General features: G+C 33.8%; 1 protein-coding gene and 1 non-coding gene across 3 annotated transcripts in view; both read right to left on the bottom strand.

Moving 5' to 3' along the window:
- LOC106713242 (GTP-binding protein RHO1) overlaps nt 1–20,563 on the bottom strand; it is a 46,473-nt gene extending 25,910 nt beyond the window's left edge. The window contains exons 1-2 of one of the 2 annotated variants that reach the window (XM_014505983.2): nt 20,256–20,563; nt 6,472–6,525 (exon numbers count right to left, since the gene is read on the bottom strand). The gene's annotated coding sequence lies outside the window, so the exon portion shown is untranslated. The remainder of the gene's footprint in view (nt 1–6,471; nt 6,526–20,255) is intronic. The other variant, XM_014505984.2, reaches the window with a different exon arrangement.
- A 3,512-nt stretch (nt 20,564–24,075) lies between these two features.
- On the bottom strand, nt 24,076–24,146 carry Trnag-ccc. Its single transcript has one exon. It is a non-coding gene; the product is annotated as a tRNA-Gly (tRNA).
- Nucleotides 24,147–26,885: the final 2,739 nt, after the last annotated feature.

The raw sequence follows: 26,885 nt of genomic DNA, 5'->3' as shown, positions 1-26,885 counted from the left end.
AAGAGTGGACAAAACCTGCAACAGTGGAACTGTGACGGTAAAGAACCATATCTCTTATTCTATAGTGATGTATTCGTAAGCGTCATTTTAGATTCCACACATATTTCTGGCATTTTTAATCATACACATACGAACTTTCGCAATTATTTAGTATACAATAAAAGTATTGGAAATATGTCACAGTAACAACATGCATATTATGCACGTATTACAGTATAAATCGTCATAAGCTCTTACTTGTCCTCACTGAGGGGATCGGAGCCTACCCTAAGTTAGGGGTGACGAGTCAACCACGCTGACCGAGTGCGACTTCACACATATCTTTGAATTTCTTCGCAGATTAGTTGTATTGTTTTCCAACTCCGTAAGAACGTCGGATTAATTAATGTAACATATAAAATTTGAAAATTGAATAACACATTGGTACACGGCGGGGATCAAACCTGGAAGTTTTAGATTACAGTCCGGTCTGGTCAAGCGCTTAACTTCTGCGCCAACGACGCTCTTGTTATTATACATAAACATAATACTTACCAAAATATTATATGCATACAATAGAAAAAGCCGAGATCCGCGCGCCTCTGTGCAATCATGTCGTGTTACGTCCCCGTAATAACGTTTTACGCACAATTTGAGCGCATTTGGTATGCTAATGCGTCTGCCGGCCTCGTTATATCAACATTATATTACTAAAGTCACTCAATGTACATTTATTTTACATTATGTAAAAAAAAACTCCACTTATATAATTAGAAAGCGAAAGCCTTTGAAGTTAAAATGTCTAAATGTGATCTGACTTACTAAATCACCGTGAACATACAGAAAAACAATAATGGTTTCTGGTTCTACTTTTTGGTCAATACAACTTACAATTTGAACCCCATATGTCTGGGATACGAGTGCCTATGTTTATTTCTTTGAAGATAATTTCATCCGTGTAGTTCATTTCCTTACGATATATATAACTGATGCACAAAATATGTACCTACACGAGGCAATAACAACAAGTGCTTACCGAATAGAGGCGCACTTCCGCAAACAACATCGAAAGCCTTTCTAACTAATGAAACTAAATTAATTCGCTCGTGTGGATCTCAGATGCAAATGGCGCGAGACGAGGTTCATTTACCTATTAAGAAATATCTATGTATTAGCAAATTAAAAACATAACTTTTTTATTGAAAGATATATCAGCTAACTAACTAATAATGTAAATACGAATGTTTAGATGGATGGATGTTTGTTGGAAGGTATCTCCGGAACGTCTAAACGGATCTTGATGAAATTCTGCATAGATATAGAACATAACCTTGAAGAACACAAAGGCTACTTAAAACTATTTTTTTTAATTCCGCGCGGACGGAGTTACGGGCGAAAACTAGTATTGTAGTAAAACAACGTTATTTATATCATCATATAAATAGTTATGTAAATATGTCTCAGGTATGATATATTTATGTTGACGTTTACATTAAATAAACATACAGAACAGATATTAATGCAATAAATCAACAGATGTCACCGGCGGCGGCGGCGGCGGCGGCGGCGGCGGCGGCGGCGGCGGCGGCGGCGGTGTTTTGTTCTGAGACAAAGTTAATCAATTGCCACATCTAAAAGTTGTAGAGGTAAACAAATGAAAAAGTTTTACTGAAGCGTACTTACGTTATATGAGATAAATTGAACGTGGATATTTTCTGTTGTTGTTTCTGAAATAATTGTGGTTTATTTTGTAAATGATGCGCTAACGACCTCGATATCATATCAGACATCAGACACCATTAATTTATACATAGAAATTCCTCCAAAGAAACTTTTAAAAATGAAATTGAAGTTGATATTCATATCAAGAACATATTTAAAAATTAAAAGAGAAACGACAAAACAAAAGACACCGTCAAAACAAGTAATATCAGTAGAAAATAGTATATTTGCGAGGATCGATCTCGCCGTTTGTCAACTACTTCCGACTTGCGGCTTTCTCTTCGCCGACCCATTTCCCGACTTCCCGGCGCACGGTCGCATCCGAGCGATCCCTGGCGTGCGCTACTGCCTTTCTTCTGTTTACTTCATATTGCTTGCATATAACAAATATTCCAGGCATGCAGGCCATACATAGCTTGTAGTTTTATTTTTAAAACAACGGTATTTATTTTTATGTCGCAGATACAACATGCCTGACTATTGGCATTTTTATGATTAAACTAGTTTTTGACCGCGAATCCGTCCGCGCGGATATAAAAATAACCTTCTAAGCCTATGTATTCTTCTAGACTGTGTTAAACATCTATGCCAAATTTCATCGAGATCCGTTATGGAGATACCTTCTAAAAGCATTCATCCATCCATCCAAACATTCGCATTTATAACACGAGTAACATAAATACTGTACTATCCAGTTACTTATTTTAGTACAATAGGTTTCAGTATCTCTGAAGCTTTGTACTGATACACCTTGAATATAATATATACACATAACATAACATTAATTAGACGCGCGATGCTGGCACTGGGCAAATGTAACATGACACCTTGACACCAACAGTGTCATATACAATGACACCTCGTCCTACAAAACAAATAGGCAAAGGCATTATGTTACTGAGAAAATTGTATCAGTATCACTTACAATAGGGATGGGATTTCTTACAAATAGAAAAATATTAATACAAAACTGAACAGAGAATTTATGAACTAGTTATGATCTAATCTAGCTGTGTTAAGGTCTTACATTGTGATCGTCTACTTGTATATGTACCTTTATGTTCAAGTTTGACGGTGAAATTAATTTAACTAGAGCCATAAAATAAGATAGTAGAGATAGTTTTGTTCAGCGTTATAGTTATAAATTCTCTAATTTATTTATATTAAAGTAAAATTAAAGTTGAAACAGAACAGAACAGAGGGTTGTGAAAGCATTTAGCAATCAGAAATCCAATTCTGAAGCGAGCGGCGACTGAATTAAAAATGTCGAAGATTTTCAGCTTCTTTTGTGTTATGCACAAAGGAGGTTGCCTCCTGCCGTCTGCAGCGCGCTCTATGGTAATGCTGACCTCAGACAACTTAACTTACTTCTGCTACGATAAAGGTTATTTCATCATCAAATCGCTGCATAAATATATAGAAACATACATCATACAACTAAACATCACACAAATTACTTATCAATAACGATATATGATTGTAGAAAAAAAAATTAAATAAAGTAGTAATTTTAAAGAAATAAAAGTTATTGAATTGAAAACTTTATTATAAACAGAAATGAAATTGAGGTGATATCGAACTGCTGTAAAGCTAAAATGAAAATTATTGTTTTTCAATATTTTAATGAAATTACTAAGAAAGGGAAGCTCGGAATGAACTCGTTCGGTTCACGGTTCTGATGTTTATTAATTCAATTAGATATTTTAATTGCGTTTGTTTATAACTTAATTGAACGTTGGTCCGCTTTTCCAAGAAATTTAGTCGATGGAATTATTTTTATTGATTTTATATTAATGGAATTATATTAACTGGGCTTAACTTTCCATGCCCTGGAATATAATTCGCAGACCCAAATAAATGACTATAGAACGTGGTCACCATGGTTCATATTTTGTAGTTATCGGTGCACAAACTATTGAAAATTTATTCAATAAAAACTACGCGCATTCGAAAAATGCTAGTGCGGCGCGCGGCTGGACAAAATTAAAGGCACGCTACGATGTATTAGTTCGGTAATTTTCAATTTGTATACCGATTTTGATAATTATTTCATTGTTTAAAGGATAAGTGGTTATCTGCTGCATTCTAAATTAGTTTTTGAATTGAAGTACACACATATCAAGTAGGAAAGTCCTTTTCTTTATTTGTCTTATTTATGTCTTTATATGTATTAAGGAAATTTGTAATTGAACTTCAAATTCACTAAAAATTATGAAATAAAACAAAAATTTTAAGAAAAAAAAATAGCCGACTTCAAAAAAAAACAATCTCAAACAAAATGCACTCAAAAGTAACCTAAAAAAACAATTTCAAACAAAATGTATTCAAAAGTAACATAAAAAAACAATTTCAAACAAAATGCACTCAAAAGTAACCTAAAAAAACCAATTTCAAACAAAATGCACTCAAAAGTAACATAAAAAAACAATTTCAAACAAAATGCACTAAAAAGAAACAAAATAATGTCATGAAAACTCTCTAAACTCTAGTAGTTAGAAGTAGGGGCTCAGTTTTCCGCAACTCCACGATAAGCGCGTATTTTGCGTGTCTCTAAACTCTAAAGAAAGTTCTCTTCTTTCTTGTAACATGTCTATATTGTATAATTATTGTTATTTCGCAGTCGGTGTCGGCCGAAGTAAATAGGTGACATTTTATATTTGAGATGTATTAGACATACTTACGTTTATGTCCCTACTTAGGCCGAAACCGACTCCAAAATAACAATAATTATACAATATAGACATGTTACAAGAAAGAAGAGAACTTTCTTTAGAGTTTAGAGACACGCAAAATACGCGCTTATCGTGGAGTTGCGGAAAACTGAGCCCCTACTTCTAACTACTAGAGTTTAGAGAGTTTTCATGACATTATTTTGTTTCTTTTTAGTGCATTTTGTTTGAAATTGTTTTTTTATGTTACTTTTGAGTGCATTTTGTTTGAAATTGGTTTTTTTAGGTTACTTTTGAGTGCATTTTGTTTGAAATTGTTTTTTTATGTTACTTTTGAATACATTTTGTTTGAAATTGTTTTTTTAGGTTACTTTTGAGTGCATTTTGTTTGAGATTGTTTTTTTTTGAAGTCGGCTATTTTTTTTTCTTAAAATTTTTGTTTTATTTCATAATTTTTAGTGAATTTGAAGTTCAATTACAAATTTCCTTAATACATATAAAGACATAAATAAGACAAATAAAGAAAAGGACTTTCCTACTTGATATGTGTGTACTTCAATTCAAAAACTAATTTAGAATGCAGCAGATAACCACTTATCCTTTAAACAATGAAATAATTATCAAAATCGGTATACAAATTGAAAATTACCGAACTAATACATCGTAGCGTGCCTTTAATTTTGTCCAGCCGCGCGCCGCACTAGCATTTTTCGAATGCGCGTAGTTTTTAATTATTTAATATCTCCCAAACTATTGATCAGAATTACATAGTTTAAAGGCTAATGTAATCTGCATTTAATACTCTAGCCATCAAACATATTTATTTGGATAAGGATTCATATCGAATATAATATAATAGCGCCGTAAGCTTACGACGCTGTTTTCCGTGTGCATTTTAATCGAAGTTTGTTCACAATAACATGGTTTTTGTGAGACATCCATAGATGATAGATATATGCCACCGAAGACTTTTTTATTTAGCAAATTTAAGGATCTATAATTACTCCATACATCATTTTTATGTAAGTCATATAGTTTGACCTACGTAAGCCCAGAAAGCAAAATTGTGCTTTTCGTGTAGCATTTTTCGTTTCCGCGTAATTTTATTCTTACGATATCTCCTAAACTATTAGACAGAATGATATAGTTTCAATTGCAAATATAATCTACATTAAATTCTCTTGATAATGAACATGTTTATTTACATAAGGGTTAATACTGAACTCGAATAATAGCGTCGGAAATAGGGCATGAATTTAATTGATGTTTTTGAAGAAAAAAATGGTTATTGTGAGAAAACTATAAAAGATAGATATATGCTATCGCGGACTTTTATTTAGCACATTTAAAGAGCTACAATTCGCCATACATCATTTTTATGTAGGTCTTATAGTTTAGCCTACGTAAGCGCTGAAAGCAAAAATGTCCCTAATGTTCGCAACAAATTTTGAAGCTATATTCAAAATCTACTAGTCTTCTAGTTATTTAAAAAAAAAACAAAAAAATGGGACCCACCTGCAAGCACTTCCTTTCGATTAAAATATTTTTCATCAAAATCGGACCACCAGGGGCGGAGTTTCGCGGTAACACACATAAAAAAAAAAAAAAAAAAAATACAGTCGAATTGATAACCTCCTTCTTTTTGAAGTCGGCTAAAAAGTATTTTAAATTACAAAACTTTGCAATTCACACGTCTAAGCACCTATTAATATAAGTTAAAATATAAATAACAATTGATCCTAGTCTTTCTAATATTGTAAATAAGGTTATATAAAATCCCAAAAGTTCTACATAACCTCTAGCGGGGAATTATGATAACTTGAGCAGAGTTTGTAGTACCGACAACGTCCGCACGCCTGTGTGTGAAGCGGGGAGGGCAGCACTGGCGCTCGCAACGCCACCTAACTTTTAATTGGCTGTACAACTTTAGACCGGGATACACTCTCAAAGCAGTTGTTACCACGCGGGGACTCTTGATTGTTGTTAGTTTTTCTCCAAACAAATAATTCTGTATTTTTCAAGAAATCAAAAGTCTTAAGAAAAAATAAAATTTACTGTTAGAACTCGTCAAAATATAAATAGTTTAGTTTAGACAACATACCTGTATTTAGTTTTCAGAATTTGCTGCTGTCTTCAAAATTATCAAGCGCAACACCTAAAAGAAAAAGAAATATATCATTTTAAAAACAAAACATTTTTTATTACTTCGATTAATGTCTATAACATGTGAAATTGATATCTTTCACAAGATTCGTAATTTGCGTTATATTTCATGTGCTAACAATAATACATTTCTCGAAAGTCGAATAAACTTTTACTACGATCACTTTTCTTTGGGACATTTATCTTCTTACAAATGTTCCGGACGTAAATTGGAGGAAGTGAACCTCTCCTCTACATACATTAAATCATTTTTAACTTTTGACTTGGAATTGTTATACTTCTGCTAATAAGTAAAAAGTTAAACATACTTTGTTGGTTCACCCCTGAAAGTAAACAAATTGAATTTTAATATAAAACTTTGAGCAACGGCTTTAGTCTTCGGCCTCATTTAATATATCAAGTTAGAAATTCTTTTAAATTAGACTTACTAAGTTATAATGGTCTTCATTTTTCAATGTATTTAATATTACGAAATTTTATTTATTGACGTGAACGATGACATCAACTTAAAATGGAATTTACACATACAAACAATGACACTGAATAAAAGAGACATGTAAAATATAAATATAATAAATCTATTGTATCTCAGTACATACAATATTACTTCCCACAACATAAAAATATCAATAATTCTTTTGTTCACGTATTATTGTTACAGGAGAACATAATTCAATGTTAATACGTGTCGTATTTTATGGTGTTCTTTAAAACAGGTGATGTTCAGGATTTTTTAAACCCAAATTTGCCACTCTCGAAGTCGTTAGAGATTGGTTTAAAATAGTGAAAAGACACTTTTGTACTCCAACCAGTTCCTATAAGCAAAATAGTCACAACAGTATGACAACAAAAATCTTTGAACAAAAAACTTGCAAGGTAATTTCAAAGTCACGAGCATTGTCAAAAATGTACATTATCTTTAAGAGGTGTAATTATTATTCAGCGAGTTTTATTCTCACAGACAGACAACTTTAATTATTGTGATTATATAAAATTACAGAAGTCGTTTCCAGTAATGGTGTATTTAAACATACGCACATGCCTCATTTGCGGTGATCATTACAAACTGAATTAGTAGACCCTCGTTTTTGTTTAAATAAACATGGTACCACGGATGACGTCATTAATATGTGATCCAATTTGTGCGCTCTCTTATTTAATCCATTTGTCACAAACTATACTAAATTATCAATTTAAGTCGCATAGAACTAATGAAGTAATGACTATCCCGACAGTTACAGCGTTATACCTAATATCAGTTTTTGCTGAACTGAGCATTTACTGATACAAATAAGGTAAGCACGCCTAAATAGGCGGACTGAGTTGGTGCTTTTTACCGAGTTACTTTTGCGTAAATTATTGCTGCTAATGAATAATCATAAGTTTTTGCTTTGTAATTCAACTATAAAAAAATTAAAAAGACCAGAACATATTATGAGTTAGATCAGATCAAGTAGATATGACATTAATTAGTATATTAGCCATTAATTGGGTAATCTGTGTCTATTACAGATTCTGTAGCATTTACGTACATCTATTAATATCTAGAAATGTACCCTAAGTTCTTGTAAATACTAAGAAAAGTTAAAACATTTCATGAATAGTAATTAGTGAATCTACCCGTGACATCAACTCGACTCGTTTTAAAAACGGGAAAGGTTTCTAAAAAAAACAACCACTTCCAAAAAGAACTAGAAACGAGATGGTTGAAATGTGTTCAATGTTAACGACGCTTAGTTCTAACGAGCATTTAACTATGAAAGCACTATGAGCTTTTATTGAAGCAAGAAAGTTCGCCGGAAACAAAGAATAGTCTGTTAGATGTAAAAGTTTCAGAGTCTGACGAGAAATTTCACTTTGCAACTAATTGAGCGCTAAGTTACGGCTAAGTTACAAGCGCTTTGTCATTTAAAATTCAATTACTAACAAAGACATAATTGACTGAGAATTCATTTGTACTGTGTCCGCCATCTTGAAGATTGATTTAACAAATTAAAAAGATAGCTTTTTAGATAATAACTTACGATACAGATGAAGAAGATGTTTCCTATTACAAAAATGGAATAGCAATATGTATTTTTATACACGTTTTTACAGAACAATTTTACTAGAATACAAAAGATATTAACAGATGGTAACAAAGCAACACGAAGGTTGCTTCACAAACAACAGCATACAGCGTAGGTGTGCGGGGTATCGGCAATAAACAACCGCCTCCGCGCCCCCACGTTGACCGCGCGTCGTTGCCTGCGCGAGGCTGTGCTGGAACGATGCATCAGAAGTGGCAGAGGTATTATGAAATAAATATCGCGTCTTGTAAACTGTAGCCTGTGACAGTAACAATGTACACGCACTTTGTCACCTACACGTTTAAGTGCACTTGTACAATCTCCAAATAACAATATAACGTTACAAGTATCGGATTTCGTTATATCATATTTTTAAATCCGTATGACAAATTATTCATCATAATTTCCCTGGCCTTTTCTCACTCACGTAGTGTCGACACACAAGGTTTTACAAACCTTCAAGTTTTAGCAAATTTTTTTACGGCCGGCCGCCTGCCTTTCGCCAAATATAATAAATTATTATACATAAAATTTATGCTAATTCTGATGACACCAAATAACTGATACACAACAAGACACACAACAACTGGTGACACCCAAGTTGACAAAAACAAACGGTGCCCCAGGGTAAAGCCAAGGTAAACACCAGCGCAGAATAATATTAATGACATAGAACATAAAAAACACACACTTATTTAATGAATGTACACATATTTATCGTGAGTTTCGTATTCTTTTTTTTTTATTAACGTCTAAGAAATTACTGAAGAATATATATATCGTACAATTAAAGAGCAAGTTAATATAATTGTTTCTGAAAACAAGTAATTGTCTATCACCAGCACAAGGTCGTCTGCGCTGTCTCAAGTGAAAATTTTCCGACGGACAAACATTACATGTAACTTTTATTGCTTAAGTTAAATTGCTTTTTCTTTGGAACATCCAGAGACTGGAGCAACTAAAGCGATAAGTACGTGATAATTATATTGAGAAGGTCATCGGGGTCGAGAAATTACGAATATAGTCTTTATACTTTAAACACGAATATTTGGGTGAACCGACTAGCGGTCTAACACACTGTATTCAAAAAATACAAGTCTCTTTACACCACCGAGGTAGAAAATATTCCGTCAAAATATATTTCACGAGGGATTCGAACCGACGATAATGAATTATTAATCAGGCACCTCCTACCACCGGGCGATCGCGTGTTCACTTAAATTGCAGCAAACCTGAAGCGGCATACAAGCTTAATTTTTGGTGTCGTGTTTGCAACAGGCAAAGTCATCTACGTTAAGTAAATAAACATGGAATAAGTTGCAAGGTACATGCAACGTGCAGCATACAGCGTGCAGTTAGCAGCATGCAGCGTGGCCACTTCAGCCCTCCTCATCGCAGAAAGCAGACTCTATTAGATATTTAAAGCATTTTCCAGTTTTCCTTTGTTTCGCTAAGACTCTCGACCCGTTATCGTACAGTCGAATGACGCTAAAAGCCAGGATACCTAAAACTAATTTAAGATCTTGTAAAATATGTAAAACAAAAAGCTCTCAAGTGTTTGTTTGTATACATTTGAATTTTTTATTATATTATTTAAGGTAAAAAAAAACAGATAAGATTTACAGAAACTGCCCTTGTCAATATGTTAATATTACCTGCATATGTACATAATACTCGCCCACAATCACCCTGAAATAACCTCTAAAGATGTCCACCACATGTCCCAAGAAGATTTATTCGTAATTTAATTGCCATCTAAATATGAACTTGTAATGTTGTTTCATTACACAAATAAATTTGTAGATAAAATGTATGAGCTGTGTAAGGACTACAAAAGAGATACGTTTGTAACTAGTTTGTCCTCAGCGAGGTGTTGTCTAAGCTGAGACTTATTCAAATAATTTGAGACTGAATAATTAGTTAAATCTTCATTATATGTGTACTTTCTAGTAAATAGTATAGTAAAATGTAAATAAATAAATAAGTTTTATAAATATAGTAAAACATAACAATAAAACGGCAATAGCGACCTCTGACGTACAAACGTTGAGGCGCAGAGATAACCACAGCGAAAAAGTAAAAAAAAAACTTTTGAAATGCTAGAGAGACTCGCAACAGCCTTCGTTAGTGTGTTTCCGATACAAAAACAAAATACAACTAGCTAGAAACTTTGCCGAGCGACCGCTCGCTGTGCGCTGCTGTATCACTACTTGTTCGTATATATATGTATATGTTTTGCTGTAGATTTTCAATAGTTACGTGAAAAAGCTATTGAATTGTATTCAGTTTAAAGCTACTCTCTGCATTCGACCTTAGAGTTCACAAATTAGTTTAAAGTTACGAAAATATAAAAATTATTCAAATCTGAACTACGCATAAAAACAATATGATATCAGTAATTCAGGAGGAAGAGAATAAATAAAAATCTATAGTTATGTATATTGTTAAACATTTTTCTTTTATTGAAGCGATAAACTTAAATGAAATGCTCGAATAAGTAATGTTACCTAAAGCGAGTTCAAACAGGCTAAAGCGGAATAATTTTGTTGGCAAAGTCATGAACAGGCGCCGTTGTCTTAAACATTGGACTGTTAATTTAGTTAATTGGCAGCCGAAGCATCGCAGCCCACTCGGCACCACTCGGCACCACTCGGCACCACTCGGCATAGCTTCACTTCGCAATCTCTTCGCCGGCTCATTAATTTCCCTTTTGCTTGAATCCAAAATTGTTTAATATCGACAAACTACAGTTTAAAAATTTAACTTTGATATTGAATAACTTCTCAATACAAAAATTGTCGCCCATCTTATCACAGCGATATTTTAGATAACTTGGCGTTGGACATACATTTTCTATACGGTTAAGTGGCAATTGTATAATTAAAAAAGTTTTAAATACTTTACAATTACAACGTACAACGACGACCGTTAAATACGTAAATTATTTTTTACATTTAACATTTCACAAAAAGCGGTCGACATGCATTCTTGGCTTCAAAAGTGAGGGGGAAGGTAATGTTGTGTTGGAAACCAACCGTCGCGTCGTGTCGTCGGCAGCTGCATTCTATGTTAAATGTCAACAAAATGTAAAGACATAAAGATTTGCGCAGTTGATAATGTCAACGCTTTCTTTTGAACCCTGCACCTTTCTTAAACTGTCAAACGAAGAGACTAACTGCTCACTCAGAGTTGTGAATGACCCCAGATATTTAACGACTAAGTGAAACAGTAAGTATAAGCATCGAAAATCTTATGTTTTTTTTATTATAAAAAGGAAAGATTTGATTTTTGCTTACATTGAATAGGATCCGAAACTACTAAATCGATTTGAAAAATCGTTTTATTGTTGAGAAGCTACACTATCCCCGGAGGCTACATTTGTTACTAGATTTTATTTAATCCCACGAAGACGAAGACGCGGGCAACTGCTAGTTTTATATAAACAAGTACATAGTTAAGATAAAGGTATAAATAACATTTTATATTTAGCTGTGTTACGAACTATCATCGATAACAACAAAATAACAATACTAAAGTACTGGGAACATTTCCGGTATCGTTTGATCGAAGTACAATGAGTGCTATGTCGGCGCTCGCACACACTTTAACTAACAATTTGTATGCTTTACTATGTCGCTACCACCAGATAGCAAGTGTACTGTGTAGCCTGCGTACACTCGCGTACCAAAGGAATTCAACTTTTGTAAATAAGCAAATAAGTCTAAAAATGTATAGAGTTAAATAAATTTAGTGATGTTTTTTAATCCGCAAACCTTGCCTAAAAAGTCAAAAAATATAAAAATATAGAAGGGAAATTCTGTCATGTGTATTTTAATCTGGTTCATTCACATATACTAAATGCAACACAATTTTCAAAATTTAAGAAATTTTATCTTTCGTGAACACTTTTATATTTTCTTTGTATATTTCAAATAGTCACATTTATAAACGCATATAATGAAATAATACGTAATAGAAGATAAGTAAGATATTTTGTACGTGAGTGTACGCGCACAACGTGCAGCTATGTATATGTGAGCGGCGTAGTAAATGCTGTATGTCATATAGTTTTTAGAGCCGCACACGTCCGGAATAGCTTCAATGTATGTTTGTGGCTGTCATTATGAGGACGGTTACATAATCTTTATGTCAAGCGAACCAAGTCTATACTTTGTGTGAGTTTTGCATTGGTTATTTATAATATTAATACATCGTACCAATTTTATTTAAACTTTTGCACAATGTTAAGGCTACTTTATCAAAAAAAAGTGTCACTAACCAATCCTGAATAAATCTGTGGCAGTGGTTCTACAAGTTGTGGTTGCGCGAGAAATTATAAACTTGTTTGTTCAAACAAAACTTGTTTCAATAAAACCATGTGTACTGAGACCTTGATATTGAAATATACTCACACGAGTATAAAGTCATTGAAGTAGAAAATAATTAACATTGTTATATAAAATATAAATATATAAATTAATAAGATAAGCAGTAAAACGTAGAAGCGTTGCAATTACCGTTTTATCTTGTGTACTAAGAACTAGCTGTACTGTGATTATTTTTGCTAGCACTAATCATTGTTGTAACAGTAAACATCACAAACACTCCGCGTATCACATTGTTACACATTGTTACACATTGTTACACATTGTTACACATTGGAAACACCTCATAGTAATTGTACAACGCAGTTACAACTATTACATTGTCAACATCGAATATTCGAGAAAATAACTCAACTGTTTTCTCTCTGTATTATATCAAATATTTTATTAATGTTATTGCTTTCTGTCTTATAACAGTAACTGTATGTAATTTAAGGTATTTATATTAAATAGATCAATATTTCTTACCAGAAATCATTTAAATTCTCGAAGTAAACTTGACTAAAAGGCTATGGTTAAATATAGACATATATAAGAAATATAACATCCTGACTATACTAAGCAGTTATTATAAATAGACCGCGTATGTTGCGTAGTTGAGTTAATCTCGGGATCTGAGTGAAGTCGGAGCGAGGTTCGCGATCACTAAGTCAAGATAAATGTTTATATGTGAAGTTCATAGTTACCTATTTTAATATGAATGGCGGTTCATGTTGTCTAAATGAATAATTCAACTTCAGTTGATTTGATAGCGCAATTTTAAGTTACATCTAATTTAAGATAATTGTGTCTAATTTCTTCCACATCGCTTAATTAGTTAGTAGAAAAACAGTTTGTATGCCGCATGTTCCATCAATATGAACGATATCTTCACAGTAACACTTCGATGGGCAATGCAATAGGCATTCATTACGATAATTAAAGCGGATACCGAGCAACGGGACGGCGCGGCGTGAGGGGAGGAGGTACATTGATGTGTTTGCATTGATAGCGGTCGAATACTGCACCTTGTACATTGTATGGTCAATTGCATACCTCTTACATGGTCTAATATGTAAATATCTGAGTAAATAACATTTCTAAATACACATGAATTTTCCTTTTCTACTTTCTATTTGGCAATGGCTTCTTATTTTGCTATTGATATTTTTAAAAATTTGTTATTATTATTATTTATCAATTGGGAAATTAAATAACATACCAGCATTGCTAACTCAACATCAAATATAAATGAATTAAAAGCCACAATAGCATAGACATTGTGTACATAATACGTTTGATGTGGGATAAATTAAATTATTAATCCCGCAACTGAATGTCTGCTCTCACCGGCGGCCGGCGCTTGTACATTTGTACAAGCGAATGAATATGAACTCATTATATTAAGTATATTAGTTTGTTTCATTGTTAATTTAGATATTTATAATATTTACAATCTATTATACAGGTAGATTTAGACACTTACACAAAGCAGTATATCATACAGGATCTTTCCCACGTTTTGAGGAAATCATTTTGCCTAAAAAAGGACCTCGTGTTCTCTATTAGGGTCCTGAGACTTATTTTAATTATAATGATCCTTAACTAGCCCAGTTTTATACATTTATGGGAGTCTCCTTAAATGTATATTAAGTAATACAGGTACCTCGCCTTAGTTTTATTTTTAATTACTGCTTCGTATCTATCACCGCACTTGCGCCTTATAAAGTTGCCTGAGAAACGGACGCGAGTATCAAACAAGTTTTTTTTTGTTGTTGTAAGGAGAATTAAGTACGTTTAAGCTTATTAGTATTCGATATAATTATCGCAACATTAATTCGCTTAAATAAAGTTAATTTTGTAAAACAACGTTTTTAATTTAATAAAATATTGACCCTTAATTAGTTTCCTCTAATTTAAAGAATAATTTAAAATATTTGAAACGACATATATCATATTTTATTCGCTGCATTTTAATTTCAGTGGTTAGTCACTGAGGTTGTGTGACGACACGACAGCGCTCCCTGGAGGTACAACCAGTCTGTGCGGACTGTTACTTCTACTGTACCTGAGGCGAAACCAGATTTTATATCAACTGTTACTATTGCAGAATATACCGATTGTATTATGCTGCTGGTTAGTCACGGTACTGAATGAGTCATTTACTCGTTTTTTCATTTTATTTTGAAGTTTTAAATTTAGGCTGAGGTCGAGCAAGTCTGTGTCTGAAGTGTGTAAAACAATTAAATCAATTGCGAAACGCCACAATTCTCTTCTAAGTTCAAACAGTCGCCGGTCGCTGGGCGCCATACAAATCCCTAGCAAAACATCACCAACAACTGCTCCTTACATTTTATTTGTCGCGAAGGCCAACTAAATGATGTCAGTCCCGATTTAAATTTATTCGTCTTTCGGACTTGTCACACTGCCCTCGGCCTAGTTAATGTAGGCAATGAACAATTAAATTGAACAAGAACATTGTTGTACCAATAAAATCATTCATGGGAATATGTGTATATATTTGAGCATACAACATTATTTGACGGCTAAGTATACTGCTTACTTTTTGTAATTTGTTCGTAATAAATTGTCAAGAGATTGTGAAAAGAGAGACATTGTCAAGAGTTAGAGTATACATATCTCATTTAAATGTTCAATGAAAACGTAGCACAATAAAACGATTCAAAATACAAACTAATAAATTAACTAAACGTATTGTTGTGTATTTTAAGATTTCAAAATGAAAGTAGTCCGAGCAGCAACTTTGTACTGGGCGGTCATAAATCAATCAGGCTGTATGGTCGCTGTGCAGCTCTCGGCGCAGTGGGCTCACCCCCCAGCAAACACTCTGTACTACACACGGCGGCGTGTTTATTCTATCCTCCTTACGGTGCGGTGCAGCGTGTCTCACGTTGTGCGTTTTGTTTGTCCTCGAGGGAACTCGCTACAACTCAAGTCAATTTTGAGTTGAGATTAAGTAGATTGAGATAAATTGAGTTTCGTTTAAATCATCGGAGTTCTAAAAACATTGCATACGATAAAGTTCAAATACCTTTGACAGTATTTTGAATAAAAATGGAATTTGCAAACAAATGTAAGTTATTTAATCTTTTTTCATTGACCAACATAGATACAGATAATATATGTAGTTATCTCAAGATTAATTATGATTTTAACTCGTGCTTTCATTCTGGTACAATATATTTACGTTAGATAAGTTATAAAAGTCAATCTTTCTCCGACGAGAGCTCAAATCGTAGTAGGTAGCTGGTTGAGTAAACATTGAGCATGCTCAGCATTCCATCGCACTGTGCAAGAGCATACATTAGCGCTGTGAGCCAACATTTGGTTGGCGATACGACGCCGATAGCGGCCGAGCAAATATTTGCTCCGAAGAAATGCATGCGCTTATCCCAATAGGAATAGAGCTCCACGTATACAACGAAATACGTTTCAGTTTATTTCGCGATGAACAATATATTTGTCTTTTTAAATATTCCTTTGCGAAGTTCTGATAAGGATCGAGCATATCATACATAGTACAAATATAGTACAAACGTCATTCTGACTCACTGTTACGTCATTAGCACAGATTATTACGATTATTAAGATTATGGACTGCATCTGCGTGAAGTCATTTTTAACTCTAATATGAATGATTATGAAAAATATATTTACAATTACGTAATGTTGTAAAATATAGACACGGTTTCTTTTACAATCAAGTCATTTAAATTTTTAATTAATAAATATAAAGTTTAAAATATTTTGCATTAAAATTTCCATCATCCAGGTAGATAAAATTTATTTGAATGGCACACTTAAATGTAAAGGTAGAGGAGAGATACGATTTGAGGAGTTGTTAATGCTGTTTATCAATTAAAACTTTATCAAACGATAAGTTTCGCAGTCGCAGAACAAATATTTGCTTGGAACGTAGCTCGTAGACTTCGGCGCGCGGCGGCGACTTATCTTATCTAAATTACTTCGAAATATAGCAGCTCGTAATGCGAACACATAACTCACTCAGTTACCTATTGAGACGTTTTACATTTAAAGCTTACAAACATCTTCTCTCATCTATTTGTTCCATACTTTATTCACCTTGATATTATTTAATTTCACGGTAATGTTTGGAGCAATAAGGCGCAGCTGCCGCTAAAGTGGCGTGACAAAAAGTAATGTAAGAAAGTGTGACAGCAGTAGTATTGGAATTGTCAGGGCCGATGTCTACAACAACTGCGGCAACATGTCGCACAACAACTTCAAACTAATGTCCCCCGCCTCCACAACTTAGTAGCGTACTGTCTCATAAGGCAAACTTCACTGTTACTATATATTGCGGAATTTTGGTAATAAATAAACATCCGATATTGCCTAAGATTCCACCACGTCTCCTACCAACTATTAGTTTTTAAAATACTAGCTGTAGCCCGCGACTCCGTCCGCACGGCATTAAAAATTACTTTATAAGTAGCCTATGTGTTCTACATGATGTGTACCACATTTACCATATTTACAATGACTTATAAATATAAAGGTAATTTTTCAACATTTTTTCACTTAGACCATAACACCGCTTATCTCATTAAAAACTTAAGCCTCGCCTTGCGACCTTCTCCTTCCTGCTCACGGCTGCCGGTCGTAAAGTGACTTCAGTTCGAGGAAATTACCTAATTGGACAAATTATGTGGACTCTTCGTAGATATTACTGGCACGGAATGCAAAATTTGACAATGAATTTTTTAGTCACAAGATTGTTTTTGTTTTTTTAAGACAACTGTTATTGGTAAATGCATTAACTCAGCTAAATTTGTGCAGGTTTAAGATAGATATTGTATTCCAGATTTAGAGCTAATAGTAGCGAGATTAAAATAAAACTGTACGAAAATTTTAAACGCTCGTTAATTTTTTTTTACAAAATTATAAAAGTGTTGTCAGGATTTATTATCTGTAATAGCGGAGAAGAGGCGATATATTTCACAGTAAAATGACGTGCACGCGCACGCGTTGTGTACTGTCTCTGCTCGTTACCCACACGCGGTGCGGGACACAAATAACGGTACTATTTATTACTCGTTACCTTTTGCACGTGTAAAACATTTTTAACTTATATTTTGAAAAATTAACTACTCACATAACCTACACAGATAACCTTTGTAGAATAAGCAGAACCATTTCTTGATGGCAAAAGTTTTAACCAGAAAAAAGTCTTTTAAATACCCTATCTGTAAGTACTCATGTTGTAAGTCGATTTAAATATGAAGAACATAAAAAAATAAATACGAAATAAACACGTATGGTTTCTTTTGAAGTAGCGAAAATAAAAAGTACGTGGAAAATTTATCGTTTATTCGAAGAAAGCTAGAAATTGTATATTAATTTTTTTATTTTAACTTTGATCTCCACAATATTTATGATGATATTGTAGATATGTTACTCCGTACAACATTGTGAGTTAACTAAGTTCCTACTATGTTCCTTGCGTTCCAAATACACGCGAAAAATATTAATGAAATTGACGCATGAGAGGCTTGCCTTCAGTGTTATTTTATTACCATTGCCAGCATCCTGTATATTCTCACCAAAGAGACCATTCCCAGGTACCAGGTACTGGATAATGTTTTTCATTGTTTCTATTATAATTTACAAACTAATCACCTTAAGATATAACTCGGTGAGCACCCAATAAACGGCACAAATAGTTCAGAAATATTCATCGTATAAACAATGAGATGTGAACGAACTGTAAAAAGTACGCTCGGCTTTGCTACAGCGATGCGTCTACTAATGTATACAGGATGTAGCCTTCTGATGAAAACTAAATATACAAACGAGCGAATACAAAATAAGCTAAAAGCCCTTTTGTAACTACGATAAAAATAAACGATGTTCCAAATTGTTTTTTTAAACATCTTTAAATTATAATAAACATATTTTCTATGTTAAAATTGTAATTGCAGAAACAACTGAACAGATTCAAATTCAAAACATTACACAAACAAAACTCATTATTCAAAAGTTACTTGACTATGTTTGTATACAAATAATTTCATATTAATACACAAGTTAAGTATAAACTTACATTAAGAAAGTCCTCAAACAATTTAAGATATTACTAAAAGTTCCAAATAGCTAATATCTTATTGTGTCTACATTGTCTTATTCTAATGATTCAGACCAGATCTTCCAAGCTCTATAAAACCAATAGTACTTACTAAATTTCATATTTATGTACGATATTAGAGGATTTCTTCATATTATTTTCATAACTTGTCACATGTGCAGTGTGCGGTACATTTAACACGTAACGAAGATTAATGTGACAGGTATGAGGTCAGTGAGCACTGTGATAAGTGTTAACCTACGTGACAGGTGACAGGTGACAGGTTAAAGAATCGCCGTGTAATGATTATGAGTGGCTTCACAGAGGATCTTTTCAACGGAACCGGGCAATAGGTACTTAAGGATCGGAAACAGGTAGGCACATCTCTTTTGAGAAATCAATAAAGAGATTTGTGAATCAATGTTGAAAAAATGTACGCACTTCAGAAAAAATTGTTTGGTTTTTGTATTTTGGTTTTAAATTTGCCCCAACTTTATAACTAAATTTCAACAAAAATCTCAAGTCAAGGAATGTTCTCAAAAATATAATTTGTCACTCCAAGAAAATTAAATAATTTAATAATGTGTAAGGTTATTAGTTAAGTTCAATGACCTCGATGAAAAACAAAGGGTGATAACTTCGGCGTCGGCTTTCGAGATAACATTCGCAAAGCGGCTTCTGGGAACGCCTTCATAACTTTACAAGACATGATGCCTCTTTACGTAAACTTTAAATTGAACATAATTTAATGTTGTGGTCTAGATAGACGCCGCTAGTTTTGTTAAAAAGAGATATTGCGTGGGTGGGTAGGTAGGTACCTCTATTACATTTAGGAAAAAGAATAGCGATGTTTCTTCTGTAGTTAATACGGAATACGGATCGGCGGACGGAACATAAAAGAAAGTAGACCGGCAACAACCGGCTTTTGTTGTGCGAGCCCTAGATCCAGCGCTGCGAGTGCGACCGAGGCAACGGCCGGAGCCGGGCACGCGGGCTAGTCTCGCCAGGCGGCAGGAGGCAGAAGGCAGGACGCCGCACGCTCACAGCATTCTTTGCATTATTGCGATCCGAATTCCTTCCCACGCCGGACCGGACGAAAAACAGGTTTAAGTTGCATTGCATAGCGAAAGGAAATCACTCGTGTCCGTTCTTCGTAGCTAATTATTAAAATAATAGTACAAACCTCGAAGTGATCGCCTCACGTCCCCGGGGAGGCAATGAACCGGCCACAAATATTAATCACAAACACATATTTATAACTTGCACGAGAAAAAACAAAATGTGTAATTTTAACACCGAAATATTCCGAAATCGGAACACGCAGCCGTTGGCGCGCGGATCACTCGAACAAAACGTCTACACTTCTCGAGCTCCGGCACGATACTGACTCGCTCGAGAGAGGCGAGTGCGAGGGCGAGTGGTGATGGTGAATGCGAGCTACTTCATTCTCGAATTCTACGCTACGACCATTCAGGTACGCAAACGAGAAGAACACACACTAAATATATCTTTATCACTCACGCAATAACGGTAATAGTCGTCCGGCCATCGGCCAGTGATAAGGCTGCGTCGATATCAACGCCTCGTCTAGGACTTGCGTACGAGCGGGACAGCCGGCGACCGTACACTCAAGAGCGAACGGGACGGGAATGTTTCGCCGTTTAAGATGATTGAACCGTGAAATTCCTACATTCAGTTGGGAGATAAAAGTGCCGACTCCAACAATAGTGCATCCGAGGAATGCAGTTGACGTTTTTGTCTCACTAATTTGTGGTCGTTAAACAAAGACGACATATAAATTGTTGTGTTGAGGAGTAGAAAAAATGTCACGACTCTTGCGCCGTCCCGTGGGAATGAGAAATTGATTGTATTATTATTGTATCACAACACAAAGCGGATTGCGAGTTATCTCGTAACAAACGGGACATTTCCCTGTTACTTACGTTATTTATAATAGTTCCGCGTTATTGCAGTGCCGGAACTTATGAGAAACGCAACACAAAATGCCACATCATAGCAAAGTGGCATCTAAGTAACAATAAATGAATGAAATTATGAAAAACTCTTTCTTTAATTTGGAGAGTTTATCTATAATGTAAAAAAAAAAATTAAGTAATATCAACAAAAAGAATCCTTTGCTAAAAATATCCTCTGTTATGTGTAAGTCCGTTAATGTTTTGTTACTTTTAATTAGTTAATTGTCCTCACAAGTTACAAGAGAATTAAGAAAAACAAACACATAACGAGTTCATGTTATGAGAATTGCCCAGTAACTAAGTAGGTATGTACCTATTTATAACACCGCTCAGTTAAACGCGGCATTTTCGATTAATTTCATGAATCACCGGACTAATGACATATCTACAATAACAGTTTATAACATGTATTATATGATGGTATTTGGATCATGTCTCGACTTGTTTGTACAGACAGACAGGTCGGTCCGCTAGCCGCCTACCTGTTTTTGTCTCCCGGGACTTGAGCCCAGCCACCAGCTAACAGACGAGCCGCGTGTAAAGTAGACACGTTAATAGTCCGCTCTTATCTTTTGAAAGAATCCCTCGGTTGTTTTTATGCGAGACAAGAAGTTTTTGTTTAATTTGACAAACGTTAGCAGGTTCACATGGAATGTTTTTTCTATCTCCGGTTAGAAAGTAAACAGGAATGTTTTAAGTGTTCCCATGACAACCACTTTCTCGGCGATGTAATTTCGGCTAAAGTTAAGTTGATGTAACGAGCGGGTCTTTTACAGGGAATACAATTAAAAGCCCTCGACACTGATAAGGAAGTTTAATATTTGTTATACAAATCAAATACAAATGTTACTAAGTACCTTTACTACTTTTAAATAAAAACTCGCTACCTTACGTACCGCGTAAAACTTTTGAATATCTCATCGAAACTTATCCGTATCCAATATCTCTCTCGAACTATTAATTTCTTATATCAAAAGGCAGCAGTAGTTTAAAGTTCTCCGACTGAAAAGAGGGTAAACAACCGCGTCCCAGCTTGGTCATGAAAGAGGAAGCGACCTCCACCCCCGATGCAACCCCAGCTCTCTCCCCATTTTAATGAATTTCAGCTTCACTGTTTTTATTTCTAATGTCGAATGTTCAAAAGATGTTTTGACTTTATAAGCTCTAAATAAGAAATTGCCGCTTTAAATTGAAACTGCTCGCTGACAACCTGCTTCACCGCGGAAACCGTCCATTGAATTTAGTTTTCGAATAAAAGCGACAAAAATAGTGTCCATTGAAAATAGCTCTAAGCAGTTACTTGAAGAAGTCCCTGCCAACTATGAAATATTACTTTTATTAATATTTCAATCATAAAAATCGTCCAAATAATTAATATAAAATTACTTAATTACATTCTTAGGTATACCAGTTTAATTGCCTTTGGAGGAAATTTTTATTAACACATCTGGGGGCAAATAAACATTTTCTTTTATAAATTTTAAGACCGCTACACTTAAATGGCCCGAACGGCTTTAAACTTAAATTTATAGCAGAGTTGTTTTGACCCGCCTTAATATTGTCCAAAATGTCTTCTGCAAAACCAAATTTATTACTATTTATACTCAGAGCAAAGCGCAGTTCTAGAGATCTCAAGTTATTTATTGGACTATTACTTCATCTGGATTACATTTCGACCGCTTTTACAAATAAATTAATCCAGCAATAAAACAGAAACGATTGTACACTATTTATGTTAATTAGATAAAGAAAGGTTGTCTTCTGTCTTCGTCTTCATTAATTGTGTTCAATTAATGAAGACGAAGACAGACAGACAGAAGACAACCAAATAACAGTATTTAGTGTTGATATCTTCTACTAAATATAAACAAAGGAGCTGTCTTTCACACATTTCAAGTAAATGAACACTTTGATATAGATATTTACTTTGCGGCACTGAAAATTCTTTACTGGCAAAATACATTACAGAAGACTAACCGCAGCGTAGGTTAGTTCAAAAGCGATACTACTGTTTCCTCATGAACGGCGCAGTTCTCTGGCCGTTGCCGAATTGATGGAACACTGAACTTTAACAAGGGGCTTAAGTTTCAGTAGCAGATAGCCCCTCACCTCCCTCACCAATACAACTTTAGATTAGACGCCCTTTGAAACATTATCGATATCAAATTGAATGATTCACTTGAGTTTGGAAATTGATCCGTGTTCTTGAGACATAATTAATTTGCTTTAAAGGGATTCCCTTTAGAATGAAACCTCAAAACTAACGAGAACCTTATTTAGGAATTCAATGATAAATTATAATTTTGTTCAATATAATCTTGAGTAACTTTCAGAAATTCTAGACAATGATTTGATTATTCAGATATTATTTTATATTGTAAGTTCTTAATTGTAGCTAATTTCTTAGAAATATCTTTGATCTATCTATCAGTTGTATTAAAAGGTTGTATTTTTATATCATGAAAGTTGTAGAGTTGTGATTATTGTTGTGCAACATGATGCGAATGACTCTTCTGACGGAATACTTAAAAATATTCCTTCAAAGTTTTTATGAAACAAATAAAAGTATTTATAAATTGCCTCCATTTTGCTTGAATGTACATAAAGTTGTTTCGCTTTTCACGTTTATTTTACTGAATACATTTTATGAGAAAGTTTTCTTACGTCTAGTAGTTTATATAAAGATTAGCTAATGTCTTAAAACGTTCCGCCATAAATTTGGCGTCACAGTTCAAGTCGTAGAGAATGTAGCAGAAAATCTTTCTCTAAATAAATTGGGTACTTGAAACTATAATGTAAAAGGTTTCCTTTTATTATATGGAGTAGCAATGAAAAGGCAGTTAAAGTTAACATTTATATTATATACCTAGCTTATATTATATGCTATTATTTGCTACAATTTATATATGTATATTTATAAATTTGGTCTATGTCAAGTAAAGTATAAGATGTTTTTTTAAAACTATTTTAAACTTTATGACATCACTTAAAAAAGTTGATGAAATAGATACAGTTAAAAAAAGAGATTGCACTGCCCGGGAATCGAACCCGGGTCGCAAGAATGGGAATCTTGCATGATACCACTACACCAGCAGTGCTTGCGCTCACAACTTTAATTTGTACTTGATTGTAACTTAATGAACGAAAAAATCAACTTCAACTTATTTTAAAGGGAATACTGTTATGTAACTGGTTATCAAGTTACTTTTAATGAATTATATTTGAGATATATGTACTTATGACATACCACTACAACATAGTAAAAACTTAGCTAATAGTTGAGAAGTCGGTTTGTTAACAAAACTTACAATTAAATATGCTACATTAAGATTGATAAGTTCCGAGACAAAGGGTTGTAATCTCTCAGACACAATTCTAATTGAATTAATTTTATCAAAGCATTTCATAATTATTTCTGACAATCTTAATTAATCCCTCTCTTTTCAAATTATATATAAATTCCAGTAAAACTCTTTCAACTTTATCATATAAATATCTAAAATATATTAAATGTTATTATTCATTTAATTAAGTAGATATTAATTATTTTAAGAACTATGGCTTTGAAAAGAGCGTTTAAAAAATGGTTATGAAACTCGAATTGGTTTGAAACTAAAAGATTAATAGCACTTTTCATAAGTTTAATGTTTTTATTTTCAGTATTTCGTGGCGGCCTTTGATTTTGTGTGCTCATCATCTCGACTCATCAACAGTTCAGAAATAATGATGACTACCATATGTTCACAATGGTTCACATTTTACATAGGACTCTTGTATACTACTATTTTCTTTACAATTTATTTTTAATAATTATGCAAGTTACTGTAACAGTCAAAGAACAGACAATAAATAACAAATATAGATGAGTTGTATCAAAGTTCCGTCAGATGGCGTGATATATCGATCGGGCAGCGCGCTTTGATCTACTACCGTCAAATGTGTCACAAACTGCAAATGGCAGCACTCAACTTATTCCTATAATTAACGTCGTGTTTGTTGAGACATTTCATTAATATTGGAGCTGTGACTTACATCAGGACTATCTGTCGACCGCGACTCTTTCCGCGCGGTATTAAAAAAAACTTTATAAGTAGCCTATGTGTTCTTCCAAACTATGTTCTACATCTGTGCCAAATTTCATCAAAATCCGTTCAACCGTTCAGAAGATCCTTCAAACAAACATCCATCCATGCATCTAAACATTTCATTTAAAATATTAGTAAGATATTAGTTAGTAACATCAACTAGGCATAATCATTTATATTTAATTTTCTACATTTTTTTTTAACCTACATACTGTGTCATAGAAACAATTCAGATGTTTTTTTTTGTAAAATTTTGAATGGATTTTGTTAATGTTTGTTGTTTTATTGAAGAATACTGTTCGCAGTTCAGTTTTCAGACGTCACATTTAGCGCTGTTTGGGACGTGACAGTATGCAACCACGTTGACCCTCGCACCATAAAGTCTGTTTAGTATTCCAATAAAAATGAATAGAGCCTTCCAAAAATTCCATTACTTATTATTCCGAAATTACAACACGCATACATACATACATACCAGACATTTTATTATTATTTATTTGATAATTATTTATTAAAAAAATAATAAAAGCAAAAAATACATTTTATGAATCAAAATAATGCTAGTTATCTGAATGTGTACAGAAATGTATACATAAACTTTTATTTTATTTTTTCTAATATTTTTTGTGAAAAAAATCCAGTACAACTGCACTTGCAGTATAATTAGTTGCTCCTACAAAAGAACACATTTAAATTGCTTTCGTCAAAGGAAACATCTCATTCAAACTAGTAATTATACTTTTTATACGAATACTGTACAATATTATCTATCCAGAAAAAGCAAGCAAAAAGATAAAGTATTTTACCTTTTAAAAAAAACTTTTTGTTTTCGTGACACACTAAATGTAAGTGTTGTATAAAATGTTGTTGTTGTATTAGAAGTATCTTGTTCAAGAAACATGAGAGTAATTAAATGACATCATTTAAAACATTGTTATGTACCTACATTTATTCGACGTTCTTACGTTGAAGGAAAACATCGTGATGCTGCCCGCACCTATCTGAGAAGAAATTCAATGATATGTGTGAAGTCAACCCGCACTGGACCAGCGTGGTTGACTATGGCCTATTCACCCCTAACTTGGGGTAGGCTCCGAGCCCCTCGGTGGGGACGTATAGTAAGCTGATGATAATTTAAAACATTATTACTGTGCAATTGAAGTTTTCTCCAAATGCAAAGAAGAGAACGCTGTAATCGCCACGCGTCCCGCAACCCGCACCTCGCACCCCACACCACGCGACCCGCGCCATTTCAATTGACAAGTTTTAATTCCAAAAATTCTTTAGAATCGATGCATTCGAAAGCTTTTCTATTGGTAAAACTTCATTTATGTAAAAATAATTGCTATAAAACTGATCAAATAATCATTTTAGTAATTATGACAGTGTTACATTTTATAACAGTTTACGCGTACGATTATTTAATTTTTTTAATTGTATTGTAACTATGTTACATATTTTAATTGATATCGAGCGGATGTAATATCGTGCGAGTTCTGCCTCGTGTCGCTCATTTATCAAATTTTAATCTGAACTCGATTTATTTTGGTATAAATTTGATGGAAACTGCGTGTCCCGTTACCCGATGTTGGGGGGTGTGATGGGGGATCAGTGGTATCTCATGATTTTTATTGTTATTTATGTAAAAGTTTTGGCACAAACTGTGACAGGTTACGATACCAGATAAATATGGCGACGGATACATTTAACTAGTTTTTTATTTACAAAGAAGCAAACAAACTGCATTGTCTG

This window comes from Papilio machaon, chromosome 15 (genome assembly GCF_912999745.1).
Source record: "Papilio machaon chromosome 15, ilPapMach1.1, whole genome shotgun sequence".
Lineage (NCBI taxonomy): Eukaryota > Metazoa > Arthropoda > Insecta > Lepidoptera > Papilionidae > Papilio > Papilio machaon.
The sequence above is the reverse complement of the archived record's forward strand: the minus strand, read 5'-3'. Positions and strand labels throughout refer to the sequence as shown.